Here is a 17190-nt window from a genome sequence, read left to right on the forward strand (position 1 = left end):
CTAAATACTGCTTTAGTGTTTTTGCATCTTTTGTTGGATGTAGTAAGGGTCTAACTTCAATTTACATTTTATTTTTATCTCTTTTTTTTTAAAAACTTCACTTGAAAACAATAGCAGATTGCAAGATATTTTAAACACTCCCGATTGGAGCCTTTTTATAAGCAAATCTGGTTAACATTTTTTTAAAATTACCTTTTTTGTAGGCCAAAAAAGTTCTGACCAGAATTTTAACAGTATTGTAAGAAAAGATGTCTTGTTTGCTCATAACAAAATAAATCATGTACAGACTTAAATGTAATTTATGTTTTATTGCCTTTTATATACCATTTAAATAATTGTGACACCACAAAGCTTTTATAATTTAACCTGTTGAGTGCTGGAAAGGTGCACAGCTCAATGCACTGTGTGCTGTTCCGGAGGTTTGTTGGCAAGCAGTTTACATGCCCCACTTGCAATATGGTTTATTGTGTAACTTCTGTTTCTTTGTGTTAAATGTGTAAACAGGTCGATTCATTTCATGCTTTCGTTTTTTGTAAGATCTGTAAACATCTTGTAACCCCAGTGCACCGTATAGTTTCATGGTTTTATGTAAATTCAGATACAGTGCATAACTAATAAAGGTAATTCAGAAAATTTGTAAAAAAATACATTTTAGGGTTTTTTTTACATTTTAATGCGGCATGACAGAAATATACGGTGTGGCTGGTAGAAGGTGCCACCTCCAGGTTCTCTTATGTGTTAACAAGTAACTGCATGATGGAGGGAGCTGCTAGTGACATAGCTTGCCTAGGGTAATGGGGGCCCTGGAGCCAGCCTGGGTGATTTTGTTTTGTAGAAGTGACACTATTTAATTGACAGCTGTGGGACGTTGGGAAGATGCAGCAATCAAAAACAAAATGAAGAAAAAAATAATACCAATTTGTGGTGTTACCTTCTATAGGGGTTTTATTACTAAATGGTGAGATGATGAAATGCGTCTCATCACTTTAACCTAACCTTGCATTATAGAGAACACTGTCAGTGCAAAACAGGCTCAGCTGGCCTCTGGGCAGTGAAGTGTCAGACTGGTGTAAAAATCTTCAAACTTTAGAATTACATTGGATTTTAACAAAAACAAGTATTTATGAATATGATGCATGCAAATACTAAAGCATTTGGAACCCTTAATTTGGGTGTGATATGTTGGGAGTTCGATGAAATGTTCATACCAGAAACCTGTTTCTATCTATATAAATAATTGTGTGTGGGTTGAGAGCAGAGAATATTCTTGCTTGGGATGTGGTTTGGTCTAGGATGGGCCCAGGCTGGCCTTTCATAATGTGCAGTTAATGTTATGACATAAAATTCTTTGTCTTTGTACTTGATCTCCATACAAAGAACAGTGTGTGCACGTGTGTGTGAGTGTGTTTAATATACATAAAATTATCTATATGCCCCTAAGCAGCTTAAAAGAAGAAGCAAAGGTAAACCCTGTACCTCCGACTTCTCGTCATCACAGTACAAACCGTGAATGTTTATTAGTCTCCCTTTTAGTGCTTAAGATCTCTGTAGAAAGCCTTTGCTTGATGTAGGAAGAATATGGCCATTGAGCCAACAGAAACATGTGTTTCCAATACTACAAATACCAACCTTTTATTATTGTTTACTAAAAATGTAATGATTGACATCATTTGAGATGATTGTAAAAGCTCATCTTAATTATGATCATTTCTCAGTCCCAAAACACACAGAGCCTGTTTATTTTTGTTTATCTGTTGGCAGGCTGAGTGCATTGCGATGCGTAAGAGTTCATATTACCTCTGTACTTGCAGTAACCACATAGATTGTGAAAACTGAGGATATAAAATGAGCATTTCAAGGAGATGTATATGTATGGTTTCAAAGGTCCATCTCCTCACCCATCTGTCCACTGGAAAAATATTGGAAATACGGTAGCTAGAATTATATATATATATATATATATATATATATATATTCCAAAAATAGTTACCGGCACTCCTGGGACTTGGTTTCAATAAATCTCTCAAAGCTCTGTGTTACAAGTCAACATTTCAGTCTTTTATGTCATGATGTCCTGATGAAAGTCTGAAAATAAAAGACTGACAGGCAACGGGCAGAGTAATTAAGGTTGGTGTGCAATTGTGTACTTTGGACTTTATATATATATACACACCGTATTTGTTCGATTATAAGACAACCCTAAATATAAGACGACCCCCCAAATCTGAATATTAATTTAGGAAAAAAAAAAAGCCTGAATATAAGACGACCCTATAGGAAAAGTTTTACCAGTAAATGTTAATTCATGTAAACAAATTTTTTTAATAAAAGCTACGATTGAGAAAAATATTTTGGTTTTATTTCCTTCTATTTTCCAACCTGCCCCCCCAGTTATGCACATCTGCCCCAGAAATGCCTTATACCCCCTATATGCCACTGTGCCCCATGATATGCCTTTTAACCCTCTAAATGCCACTGTGCCCCATTATATGCCTTTTAACCCTATATGCCACTGTGCCCCATGATATGCCTTTTTAACCCTATATGCCACTGTGCCCCATGATATGCCTTTTGACCCCCTATGTGCCACTATGCCTCCAAAAATGCCTTACACCCCTATATGCCACTCTGGCATTAAGGGGGTTAAAAGGCATATTATGGGGCAGAGTGGCACATAGGGAGGTTTAAGGCATTTCAGGAGGCAGAGTGGCGTATAGAGGGTTAAAAGGCATTTCTGGAGGCAGAGTGGCATTAAGGGCGTTAAAAGGCATTTCATAGAACACTCTGCCTCCAGAAATGCCTTATGCCCCCCATTTAACACTCCCCCTCCCTCCTCCAAACTTACCGGTGCTTCTGAGTCCCCGGTGTATAGCCGGGGCAGCGTGTAGATGTCTACGCGATTCGCGTAGACAACTTACGCTGCAGCCGGAAGGAGGTGCGGCTAGCAGCGGGGGTTGTCTGCGTCCATCGCGCAGACCTTCCCCGACTGTCAGAGAGAATTCCCCGCACCGGTGGAACTCACCTCCTTCCGGCTGCAGCGTAAGTTGTCTCAGAAGCACCTGTAAGTGGGGTGGGGGGGGGGAGAGACAGGAGGATCCAGGTCCCCTGCAGCTGCGGGGGATCTGGATCTTAGTCGTCTCATAGTCAGACCCATTTGAGGTCGGATTATAACACGACCCCGATTATAAGACGAGGGGTATTTTTCAGAGCAAATACGAGCAAATATGGTATATATATGACATTTTATTTCTAGAGTTCCAGAATATTCTATAGCACTATTACATCAAGATAGTGTGGAAATTACCAATAACATCTAAAACTTGTGATCTGAAAAGCTATTAGATTACAATCTATAACACATTGAATTGGAGATCTAGAATTTTCATTCTCCCACATCGCACATTTAATTGATTTTGCTTTATTAATTCTTTCAGTCACTGTTGAAAGATAAGGAGATCTTAAAATATCACCTATCACATTACTTTGAAAGAACCATACAGAATAATCAGATCTCAGACACAAACGTTACTATTACCTTTTATTTATACTGCACATTAATGTATGCAGCACTTCTTACAGTACATACATTAACAGGCTAAAACAAAAGAAGAATTGACTAAGATGAACCATTACATTACATAAAGCAGGCCTTGCTCGCAAGCTTACAATCTCATAATATAATAAAATCATATATAAATCATTTATAAATCCATAGTTTTGGCCATCCATACCAAGCTTGCACTGCAGGAACTTTGTAAAAATCATTCCAACATATTTAAATTCTTACTGAAGTTGGACTTGGTGAAGGAATCTATAGAATCTATAGAATTCACCAACAGCTGGTGGTAGAAAATGCTATGAAATTTATTTTTCCAATTTCCAATTTGGTCAATGATTGGGATTTATTCAATGAAGCAGTTTCCAGGACAGTTGAAGTTTCATCTCAGCATCTTAAGTATACATCTTGACTTTCAAGATTTGTATTCCAAGATTTGGCCAGCTCAACATTTCTTGCAGAAAAACCTTACCAGGGCTGGCCCTTGAAAATGTATTGTAAAGTTAATGATCTGAAACCATCCACTCCCAATTTAGTGAATAAACCACATTGAGTTTGATTCATAGGTAACTGATGTTATGCAAATTATGTCCACTAGGTGTCTCACAGTGTAAGAAATACGTTTCATCAAAGGCCAACACGGTAATTACAAAAGACGCTTATTTAAAAAAAGATAGTGGTACTTACAACAAAAACACAAAAATAACATGTTCTCCATGTCTGCTGTAGGCACTTTTTGCAGCATATGCAAGCACTTCCATCATACCTCAGGACTTGTCTGTGGTAATTAAAATTAAACAGGCTTACCTGGCACTCCTATCTTAATCTTTTTACATGACTAATAAAAAAATGAATAAAAATAATAAGCCCCAAAAAGTTTGTATTAAACCACTCTCACCACAAACGTTGAAAACTGTGTGAAAACTGAACAGCACAAAAATATCGTGAGTAAGAAAATAAGCAAAAAAATATAATATCAGCCATAACATTACGACCACCTTCCTAATATTGTTTAGGTCCCCCTTTTGCCGCCAAAACAGCCCTGGACTCCACTAGACCTCTGTGGTATTTGGCACCAAGATGTTAGCAGCAGATCCTTTAAGTCTTGTAAGTTGCAAGGTGAGGCCTCCACAGATGCATCTTGGTGCCATGTGTTCTCCAGGTAAGTCACGCACACACCAGGTCATCCACGTGATGTAAAAGAAAACTTGATTCATCAGACCAGGCAACCTTCCTCCATTGCTCCGTGGTCCAGTTCTTATGCTTACGTGCCCATCGTAGGTGCTTTCGGCAGTGGACAGGGGTCAGCATTGTCACCCTGACTTGTCTGCGGCTCCATACGCAACAAGCTGCGATACACTGTGTGTTCTGACAACTTTCTATCAGAACCAGCACTAACTGTTTTCAGCAACAGTAGCTCATCTGTTGGATTTGCACACACGGGCCAGCCTCCCCCCCACCCCCCAAGTGCATCAATGAGCCTTGGCTGACCCTGTCGCCGGTTCACAGCTTTACCTTCCTTCAACCAATTTTGGTACTGACTACTGCAGATCACGCTACAGGGAGCAGACCATCACCTCTAGCACTATGTCTGATTTGTAGTTTGGTAATAAATAAAGCCAGTTTTCAGGATGTAAGTCCTCTCTCCCTCCTCCCTAGGCCAAGAAGTACCAGAAGGTATTAAACAACTTCATTTATTACGTAATATAACGTTTATGTATATAATACTTTGTTACAAGAAAGTTACTTGCTATAGTAAATAAGTAATTGGAAATAAAATAAAAAGTCAGCACATTTGTCACGCCACAAACTTTGTTAGTGGTTTATGTATAGGACAGTTTCCGAATCGTCTTGCCCAACGTGCAAAATAATTGCATGGCATGGTATGAGCTTAGCTTTGCAAGATACTTCCCGGTGAAAATGGATAACATAAATTCGCAGCTGAATTAGGAAGTCAAAATAGCTGTAAATCTCGTGGACATTCTGTATTTAATTACTACTGAAAGGAAATGGTTGGTTTTACAGGCCAACCTCCCATTCCCACATGCCCGAAAGGGGAACTTTATCCAAACTGCATTGAACCTAATGGTCTAACTGCTTTGGCAGTCATGGACCATTTAGAACTGGAAGCTCTTAGTGTGTTACCCTGTTGAAGTTTAGACTCCATTCCTAAAACTGAATATAATCATTTCTGCGTAAGGGAGATTATGAATTTACTGTGCTCTATGTAAGGTAAACATAGAAATTGTAAGCAAGTAAAAAGAATTTGGCCTATTTTATCTGCCCGTGTTTTTATTTCCTATAAAATCTCAAACCCAATCTAGTCCTTGGCGTTGTCTTCTGTTTAGAATAGTGTTATGCCTATCCAATGCAAATTTTGAATTCCTCCCATCCTTATAAATCTGTAAAAAACCTTGTCTTATAATCAAGCAAATACAGTATTTTCAACCGGCACGGTGAGACAGGAACGTAACGGGGTCATGTCACCCCGCTGTGAAACTGAGGCTGCCTGTCTGTGAGAACATGCATGTGTACTCGTGTGTGTATGGGAGCATGCATGTGTACTTGTGTGTGTGTGAGCATGCATGTATACTTGTGTGTGTTTGAGAGCATTGGTGTGTAATTATATAAGTAGGGTGAGATGGAGGTGTGTGTGTTAGTATGAGTGTGTGTAATTTGTGTGTGTTTAAATATGTTGTATGTTGGAAAGGGGGGCAAAGAAGGCACAGACCAGTTGTGTGGGGGCTGATGAAGTTGGGGTGCCCGGGGCACAAGAGCCCAGTGGTTTCTAGTTACGCCCCTACCTGTGAGAGAGAAATGAGGTTATATCCCGTGCTCCTTTCTGAAAGGTGTCAAGCTCTTTTAATTGTACTTGGGACACCGGCCCCGGAGGAAGAGGAGGAGAAAGCTGGGGGTGCTGCATTTGATTGGACGCTTTACTGCCGATATATCTTTGATCAAAAAGGAAACTGCAATATTTTAAAATATGCTTCAACAGATACTTTATCATAGAAAGATTTGTTTTTACTTTTTTTTTTCCTATTTGTTGATTTGCTTTATGCTTATGTAACTTTTGTTCAAAAATAAATAAATAAGTGGAAGCCACATCACACTATAGTTCAAGAACACCGATGTTAGAGACATGTTAAGCTTGTTAATAGAGACTGGGGAACTGTCGTTGAAAATATCTGATAGCATGCTCTAAATCTTCCCAGTATTCAAGGAGTTCCTCATAATATGTGACTGAGGGAGGGGTCCTATTATAAGTCACAACTCTATAAAATGGACAAGTGGAGGCTTAAATTGTCATTCTATTGAAGTGTGTTCCGGCCACATTTGCTGAGAAGACTATATCCTACAACATTTGATGCAACCTTTGAAGTTCGTTGTCCCCTTCTGCTGATATGAAGCTTCACTGGCACCTTTGCAGAAGCAGTGGACATCCTTGGAACACTTCATCATTGATGAGATGAACTTTCCTTGTATCATCCCACCTCTTACCAACTGCCTTGGACCTTTTACTGACACTCAAGGATTCTTTCAAATCTGAAGAACTGACTCATCTATTCAGAAACACAACCAGCAGCTTCCTTCTACCACCCAAGACTCTCCTTCAGACTCATGCTGCTCTGCTGAACTCGCATGATTTGGGCGCATCCCAGCATCCTTCAGGACACCCTAATACTTCGAGGTATAAGTGGTGCACCGAGTCCCCACCTTGCCCGGTTATACTACAAGGTGCTGTCCCAATGATCTCTGCTGGCACAGCCCTCCCCGCCGGGAACATGCCAGCCCCGCAGCAGCAGCCCCAGCGATCCCTGCGCCTCGAGTCCAGCCCCGCGTACTGGGCACGCAGGAGGCGCAATAACGAAGCTGCGCGGCGCTGCCGGGAGAGGAGGCGGATGGAGGAGGTCATGCTGGAGCTGCGAGCTCTGGAGCTGCTTAGGGAGAACCAGCGCCTGCGCGCCGCACTCGGCGCACTCTGCCCCGGGTACCAGGCAGCTGACAGGCTGTTCTTCGGTTTCACCTGCACGGGACACTCTCCCTCAGAGCCCACAGGGCTCCCGCGTCCCGTACAGACCGTGGGACGCGCAGCCACGCGCCGCCCGCCGGGAGGTTCAGCCTCTGCCCCCGGTCACCGTGCCCTTCAGTGCTCTGCAACCGGGCGCTCAGCAGCCAGCACTGTGCCGGGTAACTCATCCCTCCTCGGGGGAGAGCTTCGGTCCACCCGAGCCTCAAACACACGATCCCCTGCAGCCGCTGCTCCCGGAATCCCCCGAACTGAGCAGCCTCCCGCACAAGCTTAGGTTGAAGGGGGCTCTGGCGCAGAACTGCGGGCTGCTGAGGGCCACGCACCCTGGGGGTAATCATGAGGGGCTCTAGAGGGCAGCACCTGCGGGCTGTAAAATAGAGATAGGGGGCGCAATTCTCATTACAAATCTTATTGTTTCATTAAAAAGACAGTTTGTGATTATCATAGTATAAATAAATAATTTATGTAAAAAACCGAATTCACAGCAGGTGGGAGTCTCATTTTTCCATGTGTTTTGTTGGTGATTTTTAGGGCCAGACTGGCAATCATGAGGCCGCCTGGTGACGTGGGTGCACCCGACAGCTGGATATGCGCGTTGGCGCGCTGCGTTTTTATGCTCACATAGCATGCAGCCGGGCATATCCTGTCACTGGCTGCACACTGCAGCACCCGATATGCCATTCCAACGTATGGGGCGCCGATAGCCAGTGGGACACCGAGCGTTTGCCCCGGTGTGCCAGATGGCCAGTCGGCGCCTGTTGATTGCGATGTTGCTTTGTATTGTATTCCAGTGGCTGGCCACCACCTCCTGTAACTAAATGGAGCTTTAGAAACACCAACCCTATTACCACTGAACGCTCAAAACCCCATGCGCAGAAATAATTCATAAAATTTATTGGGAGTTTCAGTGCCGGATTTCATCCAATTCAACCTTAAGAAGAAAGAATAAAATGACATCTGTTGAGGTTTATTGGCTTAGATTAGTAGGGGTTGCAATCAATGTTTGGTCGAAGTGGAACAAAGATTAGAACAGAAATCTTGAATGACACAATATTTATTCAAATATATATATATATATATATATATATATCAATATTTGCTTATCTTATGTTCATTTATCTTCCTTGCTCGATACCTATATGAGACGGAACTCTTTAAATGTACTAAGCATTTCTGTGTAATGTGTAGTTTACAGTAAATAACCCAGATACCTTTTCAATACATGATGAATTTAACACAACAGCAGTGAAACCCTTAAGGAAATCATACATCTAGATAGCAGCAGCAGCCTGTAGGGCCAGGTAGCCACAGTCCCAATATTCTTATTGTTGACCCCTAAATATGTTTTTATTTTATATTTAAACAGCTTTCTACGTATGCCCTTATCTTATAAGCTGCCTCTATGATTGTTTGTCCGCTCCTGAATTGTACGTTCACATTCCTAGCTCTGTGTACATGCATTTTGCAACACTTTACATTTAAATGCAAAGTTTTCGGGGAACAGTTATAATAATAATAATTATATATATATATATATATATATATATATATCCATCTCATTGTACCCTATTTTGCTAGGCTGATTAGTGTCATCTAATACTTTTTAAAGTCTACCAGGGTAGTAGATAAGTGGAACAGCGTTCCAGCAGTAGAGGTTAATACAGCATTAAAAACGCTTGGGATAAGTATAAATCTCGCACAAGGCAACAAAAGGACATCATAAGGTTTAAGGTTTTTACAGCAGGAAGAATGGGCGGACTAGATGGGCTAAATGGTTCTTATTAATTAATCAGAGAAATAATAGTTATAATGTTATGTTGCTTTTTTTTTACCAACTGTGTTTTCCAATTACACGCAAATGTTTAATGTTAGGTTAATTTAAGGATTAAAATGTATGCCTTCAGGTACAATACACCAGTGAGAAATAGCTGCAAAAGCTCCATTTTGGTATTTATTATTTGTTGAGAGTTAATTGTGTTTTACATATTTGTTAAGATTTACGTCAGCCCAGACCTTGAAAATCCTGCTGGATCTCCAGAAACAGAACAAGCTGTCAGGTAGAAGTACGAAAACAAATTGCATTATTCTACGTTCAATAAATAGTATTCAGATTAGATTCCCTGTGACATTGTACCTAACCCTACACAAAAGGACTATTCTATAACTCTTAAAGCGTTTTTGTTATGTGTTTTAAATTGTACATTCCCAAGGTAGTAATGCATATTATTATTATGCATATTGTTACAATGTTTTTATTTTTTCCCCGCTTTCTTTTAAGATCGTTATTACGGTGTACTATAAGTCACCATTCATTGCTTCTGTAACAAGTCAACATATTGAAATAAACAACCTTGTGTGTTGATTTGTGATGGTTTTTGTTTAGGTTTTTTTCTGTTTGCTACCATATAAGCTATAAAATATAATTTTGTTGTTCCTCCAAAACCGGCTTGGACTAAAGCTACATGCCTGGTCTAATATGGATTTTAACGCATGCGATATATGAGTGTTAGTTTCTGATTACCGTTTTTGCACATCCAACTACACAGAGTGATTCATTAGCATTTTCTCTACAAGTTTTGGATGGTTCGCTAAACTGTGCTTCCTTAGGTCAGGACGACACTCAGGAACTCCACCAGCCAGGAACAGCAGAATCCACAGACGAATAGATTGAAGCAGGCGTGATGATTATAGCTCAATTCACCCAGTTCCTAGCGAAGACTCAGTGTAGGGGGAAAACACACTCTTATTAGGGGCACACATATTAGACCCAACTGGTCCTTCTATTAACTCAGGATAGTATACAAAAGTCTTTTTTGTAATCCAATTAGCCCCTGGTGCCTAACTCTTGGACCCCCTGTGGGTATCTTGTCTGGGGAGTATTGAACACGTCCCAGGTCCCCCTTAAGGGTTCACCTCACAAACCGGGTGTCTATTGATAGCTCAGGGGTCCCCACTGTCTCTTGTCCAAATATTGTCTTAATCTGGTTTTGGGCCCCGAGCGACATCTCGTTAAATTTCCAGTGGGTGGTGGCAAACCTTCTATCCTCCCAAACTCAAATCTACCCCCATATCTCCTCAGTCTCAGGTTACTGTGAGACCCACACATCCCAACTGTAAGCCTGGATCCCTGTGTTCCCAGCCCAGGGTAGTTCCCATCACAGTTCCCCACCTTCCTGTTCCTTTGCCTTGTATGAGATGTATTTGGCCAAGCACATCTTCTGCTCTGCAGTGTGGAAGATGTTCACCACCAGCCAGCTCCAGCACTGGTTTGCATTAGTTATCCAGGGGGTCAAATGAGAGACCCCCATGGGGATGAGTATTTGGGGCTCCCATACATTTTCAATAATAGAGCATGTCTGCTAGTGATTAGCAAAGTCTATGGTGTGTTTTCCAGGTGTTAGTACGGTTCTGCTGCAATTTTTGCATCAAGTATGTATATGTAACCGTTTAAGTCATGTGGCCATTATAAGAGGGATTGTGAAAATGTGGATGTGTGCACTGCTCCCAAAATCACAATAGTTGCAATATAGCTTACTAATTTCAATGTGATTAGTAAAATAAATATATATCTATATTTATATATACCGGTATATATATGTTTAACTATGTAATGCCATTGTTCAGCTATGTGCAAAATTTAATTTTAGTTCAATAGACGTTATAATTATGTAGTGTGGTACATAGATGTTCTGCATTTGGTGACTAACATGGTTATCTATATATTAATGTTGGCGTTGCCAAAGTGGAACACTCCAGGTGTTGCCCAACTAAATAGTTAACTAAAAGTGTCTATTGCAAGCCAAGTATTGTGGGGGTTTTACTCCTACATCATCCATACAGCTACCTGTTGGTTCATGTTTTCAATGTTGTTTCTTACCTAATGCCAATATTTTGAAGGTTTCTGCAATATTCCATTGGACCAGAAGATGGCACACCTAGATAGATCATTATTTCACAGGCACTCAAGAGTTTGCTAATTACTTGTGTTCTTTCGGTTTCAAACATAAGTCACATTATTACAGAATAAAAAACCCACACTGTTGTACATTAACCTGGGTACATTCAGCCTTCCCAACATAATTTTAACTCTAGTCATAAGTAAACAAATAATCCAGAAAAAATTCAGTTAGGTGACTAGAAATATAAATGTTATTAATGTCCGAGATAAATGTGATCTCAGCATTTGCATAAACTGCAAGAGATTATTGAAAGTTACTGAACTTACTGAAAGTTTGACTACAAAACATGTCCACACTAGTAAATTTACTGCTTTCACAAAGTAAACTGAATGTACGGTTCACATTAAGAAACAATCAATACATATCAAAATGAATGCACAAGCAGTTTGCTTTTGGATAAAAAAAACCATTGTGATTTATTTATCTTTTCAATGTAAATATTAACACTTAGTAATCAACTTAAAAACACACCACTAAAGGTTTCACCATAAAGCTGGAATTAACCATTGTAAAGGGAACCAAAAAGTCTACTTATTGAGGACTCCACTCCTCCAATAAAATTAAGTAGCAATGGTGGACAGACACACGTTTCTTGCTTTTTTGTCGGTTCTCTGCTCTTGTTACAGAAAAGTCAACTTTTTTCCTGCCAGCTGCACACTATTGTACATGCCTGACCAATGAATCAGTAACGCTCTACCCTACTTCCCTTTGCACAATACACATACTTAACTGCTCAGGTAGTGGACTAGCAAAATGTGCACTGTTCAGGACTAATCTACCTTGGCTCTCGGACACTAACTGAAAGAAACATCTTTCATGTGAATGATTATCTGTCAGCCAGTACTCAGATTCAGGGGTGAGTCTAGGTTATCAGTGCCATCCTAAGACCCAAACACTCTGCCTGTGCCATCTTTGTCCACTAACAGCTGGTGTGTGCCATCATTGCCCCCAGACAGCTTGTTTGTGCCTTCTTTGTCCCTTCCAACATACACTCTGGCACACATACATAAACACACTCACACAAATTTACACATGCTCACACACATACACATACTCACCAATATACATGTACACACACACTCCCTCTCACACCACTTATAAATACACATTCATGCTCACACATACACATCCATCTGCTATCACAAACACTTACACACTCATGCTAACACACATCCATGATCATACATGCCAAAAAAATTTTCACATACAGATCCATGATAACACACACTGACAGCCATGCTCATATATACAAAATTATACATACGCCAACCCCGTCCTTCAATCAGTACGTAAGGAGGGGTCGTCCTTACCACTCCTGCAGCTTTGGTTCCGCAACGGGGTCACATGATGTAAAATGACCCGTTGCATTCCCGTCTCCCTGTGCCGTTTCAAGGATGTGTAAGGACTCCTCCAAACTGCACTGTCGGGGCTTCAGCTTACCAATGTGGAGCTTGCACACTGTGTGAGGAAACTTTCCCCCGCCCATGTTCCTGCTTCCTTAGACATCTGTGCAGCCCCAGCGCTGCTCGGCCAGCCCCTGGATCAGTGAAATCCGCAGGTATGGTAAGGCGAGATGGTGCAGAGGTGCTGCTTCAGATGGCAATGTTTGGCTCAGTATATAGTAATAAGAGTTATGCTGTACCATATCTGTTCAGCAAATGTTATAAAAAATGTAATAAGTTTAAATTAAAGTTAATTATTTATATTTTCAGATTTCTATTTTTTATCCAGTTGACATCAGTTGAACAGCAGCAACTCAGGAAGTGGAAGACCGCGTAACACCACAGAGTGGTGTCGGAGAGTGGAGTGTCGGATCGAGTGGTGTAATGCATTTTGCCTGGACTCTGGAGCAGTGGAAACGTGTTCTGTGGAGTGACAAATCTCGCTTCTCGGTTTGGAAGTCTGATTGGAGAGTCTGGGTTTGGCGGATGCGGTATGGGGCTGTGAAGGAAAATCTTAATGATTCAGCATACCGAGACATTTTGAACAATGTTATTCTTCCAACTTTGTGGGAACAGTTTGGGGGAGGCCCTTTCTATCCCAGCATGACTGTGCCCCAGTGCAAAACAAGATCTATAAAGACATGGTTGGATGAGTTTGGCGTGGGAAAAACCCCATCGAGCACCTTTGGGATACAACTTGAACAGAGATTGCCAGTTATATCTTCTCTTCCAACATCAGTGCCTGGGCTCACAAATGCTCTGCTGGATGAATGGGCAAAATGTCCACAGAAACACTCCAAAATCTTGTGGGAAACCTTCCCAGAAGAGTGGAAGCTGTTATAGTTGCAAAGGGGGACCAACTACATATTAATGTCTATGTATTTAGAATGCAATGTCATTATTGTAGGATAGGGAATAGCTGTGTACTAAAGTGGACAGGCTAGAATTTAGGGATATCCACTTGCAGGGCCTTTAATTCAATACTTCGCACTGCTGTCAACTATATGTACGAAAATAAAAAAATCAATCTAGCCAAATTGGAGAAAGTTAATTTGTAAGACAATGTATTATGCAACTCTTATTATATATGTATTAAAAATGCTTAACCATGTGTCTAAGTAACTACCTTATGGCAGAGTGCAGCATGAAATGTAACATTCAATTGTTAATACAGCGGTCAAACCTCACCTACAAAAGAATATTCTGGAGAGAGCCCAACAAAGGCTAATAGTTTAGAGGGAAAAAATACCCCAGAAAACCTTGTATATTATAGACTGCAGGAAAGTTGTGAGAGAGGAGATATGGTACAAACACTTAAAAACATAAATATTACAGGAGGAGGGTATAATTCCACGCTTGGAAATGAGAGACATAGAGGCCTGGCTCTGGGAAGAGAATGGATAACGTAAAGTAGAGAAGTAGAACAGCCTGCCAGCATCAGTGGTATAATACAGTTAGAGAATGTTAACATGCATGCAACACCCATAATGGTGTAATGCAAGACGCGTGATCTGAAAAACCAATACTTTCAGGAACATTAACATATGCAATACCAAAAACATTTTTTTTTACCATTGCCGGGAAACAATTCGATGTAATGTAAGAAAGTTTTACTTTAGTGAGTGGGTGGTGGACAGTAGAACCCAGCTGATTTCATAGACATTTATATACCATGAGGCAGTGTAACTTGTTCACGCCCATTAGGTAGTACCTGTATGTCCTTACTTAGTTGCTGCTACACAGGAGATAACACCCTGGACTTACACCTGTCGGCAGAAGCAAGCATTATTACAAGTGAAAATACAAAAAAAAGTATACAAAAAAAAAATCACTACACCCAAACCCTTTATGCAAATAGTATTAAGATATATGTAATATAGGGTAATATGTAAAGGATGTATGTGAACATAAAAAATGTGTATGTGGGGTATGACTGTAATTAGAAGATGTTGCTGAACATAAATTAGGTTATTATTCAGCTGTGACACCTACAGTATAGAAGAAGTTTTAAGTAACATTGCAAATGTTTATAGTTTCCTTCTACTATAGTATAGGATTTTCCCTAATAATTATCACACTTTATGTACTTCTATGATTTTAAAACAAGGCTCTCCTTCTCCTGAACAAAGCTATGTATAATTTGTGCAAGTTCATCAAATATGGAAAAGGGGAATCATGGTTTATCAAACGTATGGTAAAAATGACAAAAAAAAACCCCTCTGGTCCTTAAGGTATAAAAAATCCCTGGTCCTGAAGGGGTCATAAATCCTTAGAATAGCCATATCTTATTGAGGATTTTTTGTATTTTTGTCCTATCCTGTAAAGTAAATACATATCTTTACTTTTTATTGTGAGTGTTAAGTTTTATTACTCTGGATGGTCCCACTTTAGTTTGTTATAGGTAATACTTTGAAGCCTGTATGGGCACTGATTATGGTCTGAAATAATAGGCAGGCTAGATCAGCCAAATGGTTCTTATTTGGTGGCAAACTCTAAACTTCTACGAGGCAAAAACATTAGAAAGTTGTATTCTTATAATTGCAGTTAATACATTCATCCCAAAGTCTTTTCCTTGGATAATACTATGCTAAACATAGCTGATGTATGTGTGTTTTATACTCCTTTAAGAGTACTTTAAGAACTAACAACATACAATACTAGTAATGATCGTTTATCATTCAGTGTTGTAAGAACAGCACGTCATGTTATGAATTACATTTAACATTACCTGAGTGAGTCAGATCTGCATCTTTTGTATACTTTTAGAATAGTTTTAAATAATCCATTTTTCATTTATAGATCATATGAGTCACCAAATATGACTTTAATGTAACACTAATGATAATTTCCGTAAAACTGAAATTAGTAATAGAATTAAGTGTATTCAGACAATGTTCAAAATGCAATTTGACTTGATTATGCTACATTTCATTATAGTTAAAGCACTGGAATATGATGCTGCTCAGTTGAAAGACGGGCTTCACCGATAGGTACCACTACATATTCTACATTTTTAACAACTTTTAAGCACAGATAATTAACTCAATCCCAATGGTCAATTAATTTTTGCTAGCTGGCACAGTGCCTGGAGACTAGGCATCACTTCCAAGCAAATATAACACAGTTCTGGTTGTATCACCCTTAACATGTACATAATGTTCCCTGTTCTCTTTCATATATTCAATAGCATTCTTTTGGAACTGTGTATCCTTTTATGATTTTGTTGTCAAACCATATTCTTTTTGTTCATTTTCAGGGAGCAACCTTTCATACCTTTCTATTTTACATTGGCCTGTAATGAGGCAGTTAGATTAATCACACTTCAAATCTGATACATAGTGTACCTCCTCTTCTTTTTTTTCATTCTTTGCTTTTAATTGCCAGAATATTGTGCATTATTGTTTATATTATTTAGTGCTCTCAGACCATGTCATTCCTATCATCTCTTAGTTGCTCAAGGCATTGGTTTCTGATATTCACTTTCTTTGATAATATTTATGTGTCCAGTATTCCCTTGAATTCTGGCCTGTGTCCTTTGCTTCTCCATTTGTTTATGGAATCCTGGTCGTCAGCATCTGGCCAGTAAAATTCACTTGTCTTACTATTCTGATTCTATATGACAAGGTGGCCTGGAAAGTTTTTGAGGAAATACTGTTACTATTGTGCTAGTTTTGTTTCGTACTGGGAACTGGCCAGTCCTTGGTTAGTCAGGTGAAGACTGCTGTTTAGTAAGCCTACTAAATAGAAGTACGTTTTTGTTTTTTATTTTGTTTCAATGGTTCAATGTACGAATTAATACCTATTAGGTCTTGGATCTTTTACCTTCCCTACACCCCTAGAAGTGTCCCAGCAGGTAACATTTTATAAAGGTACTAGAACGTAAGATCTGTTTGGAGTCTAACTCCCCAAAAGTTTATCTTGCATCTCTGCTAATGTTGTTGGGTAAATGCATTATGCATCCTACGTACATCTAAATTAAGAACCACATCCTGTCCAGCCTTGTGATTAAATCTTTAAAAAATAAACGTTGGTTTTGTTTCCAAACAACTAAAACTAAAAATTACTTATTTTCTACTCCAGACTACATTTTAAGACCATTGCAATTAATGGGAACATTAAGTCATTTTAAAATGTGATCTACCAGGAATGTGCACTCAGTTTTCCACCAATCATTCACTCATACTTTCCATTGTTCCATCT

The sequence above is a fragment of the Sceloporus occidentalis genome, unplaced genomic scaffold, assembly GCF_023333645.1.
Source record: "Sceloporus occidentalis isolate IW3139 unplaced genomic scaffold, rSceOcc1.0.p SCAF_24, whole genome shotgun sequence".
Lineage (NCBI taxonomy): Eukaryota > Metazoa > Chordata > Lepidosauria > Squamata > Phrynosomatidae > Sceloporus > Sceloporus occidentalis.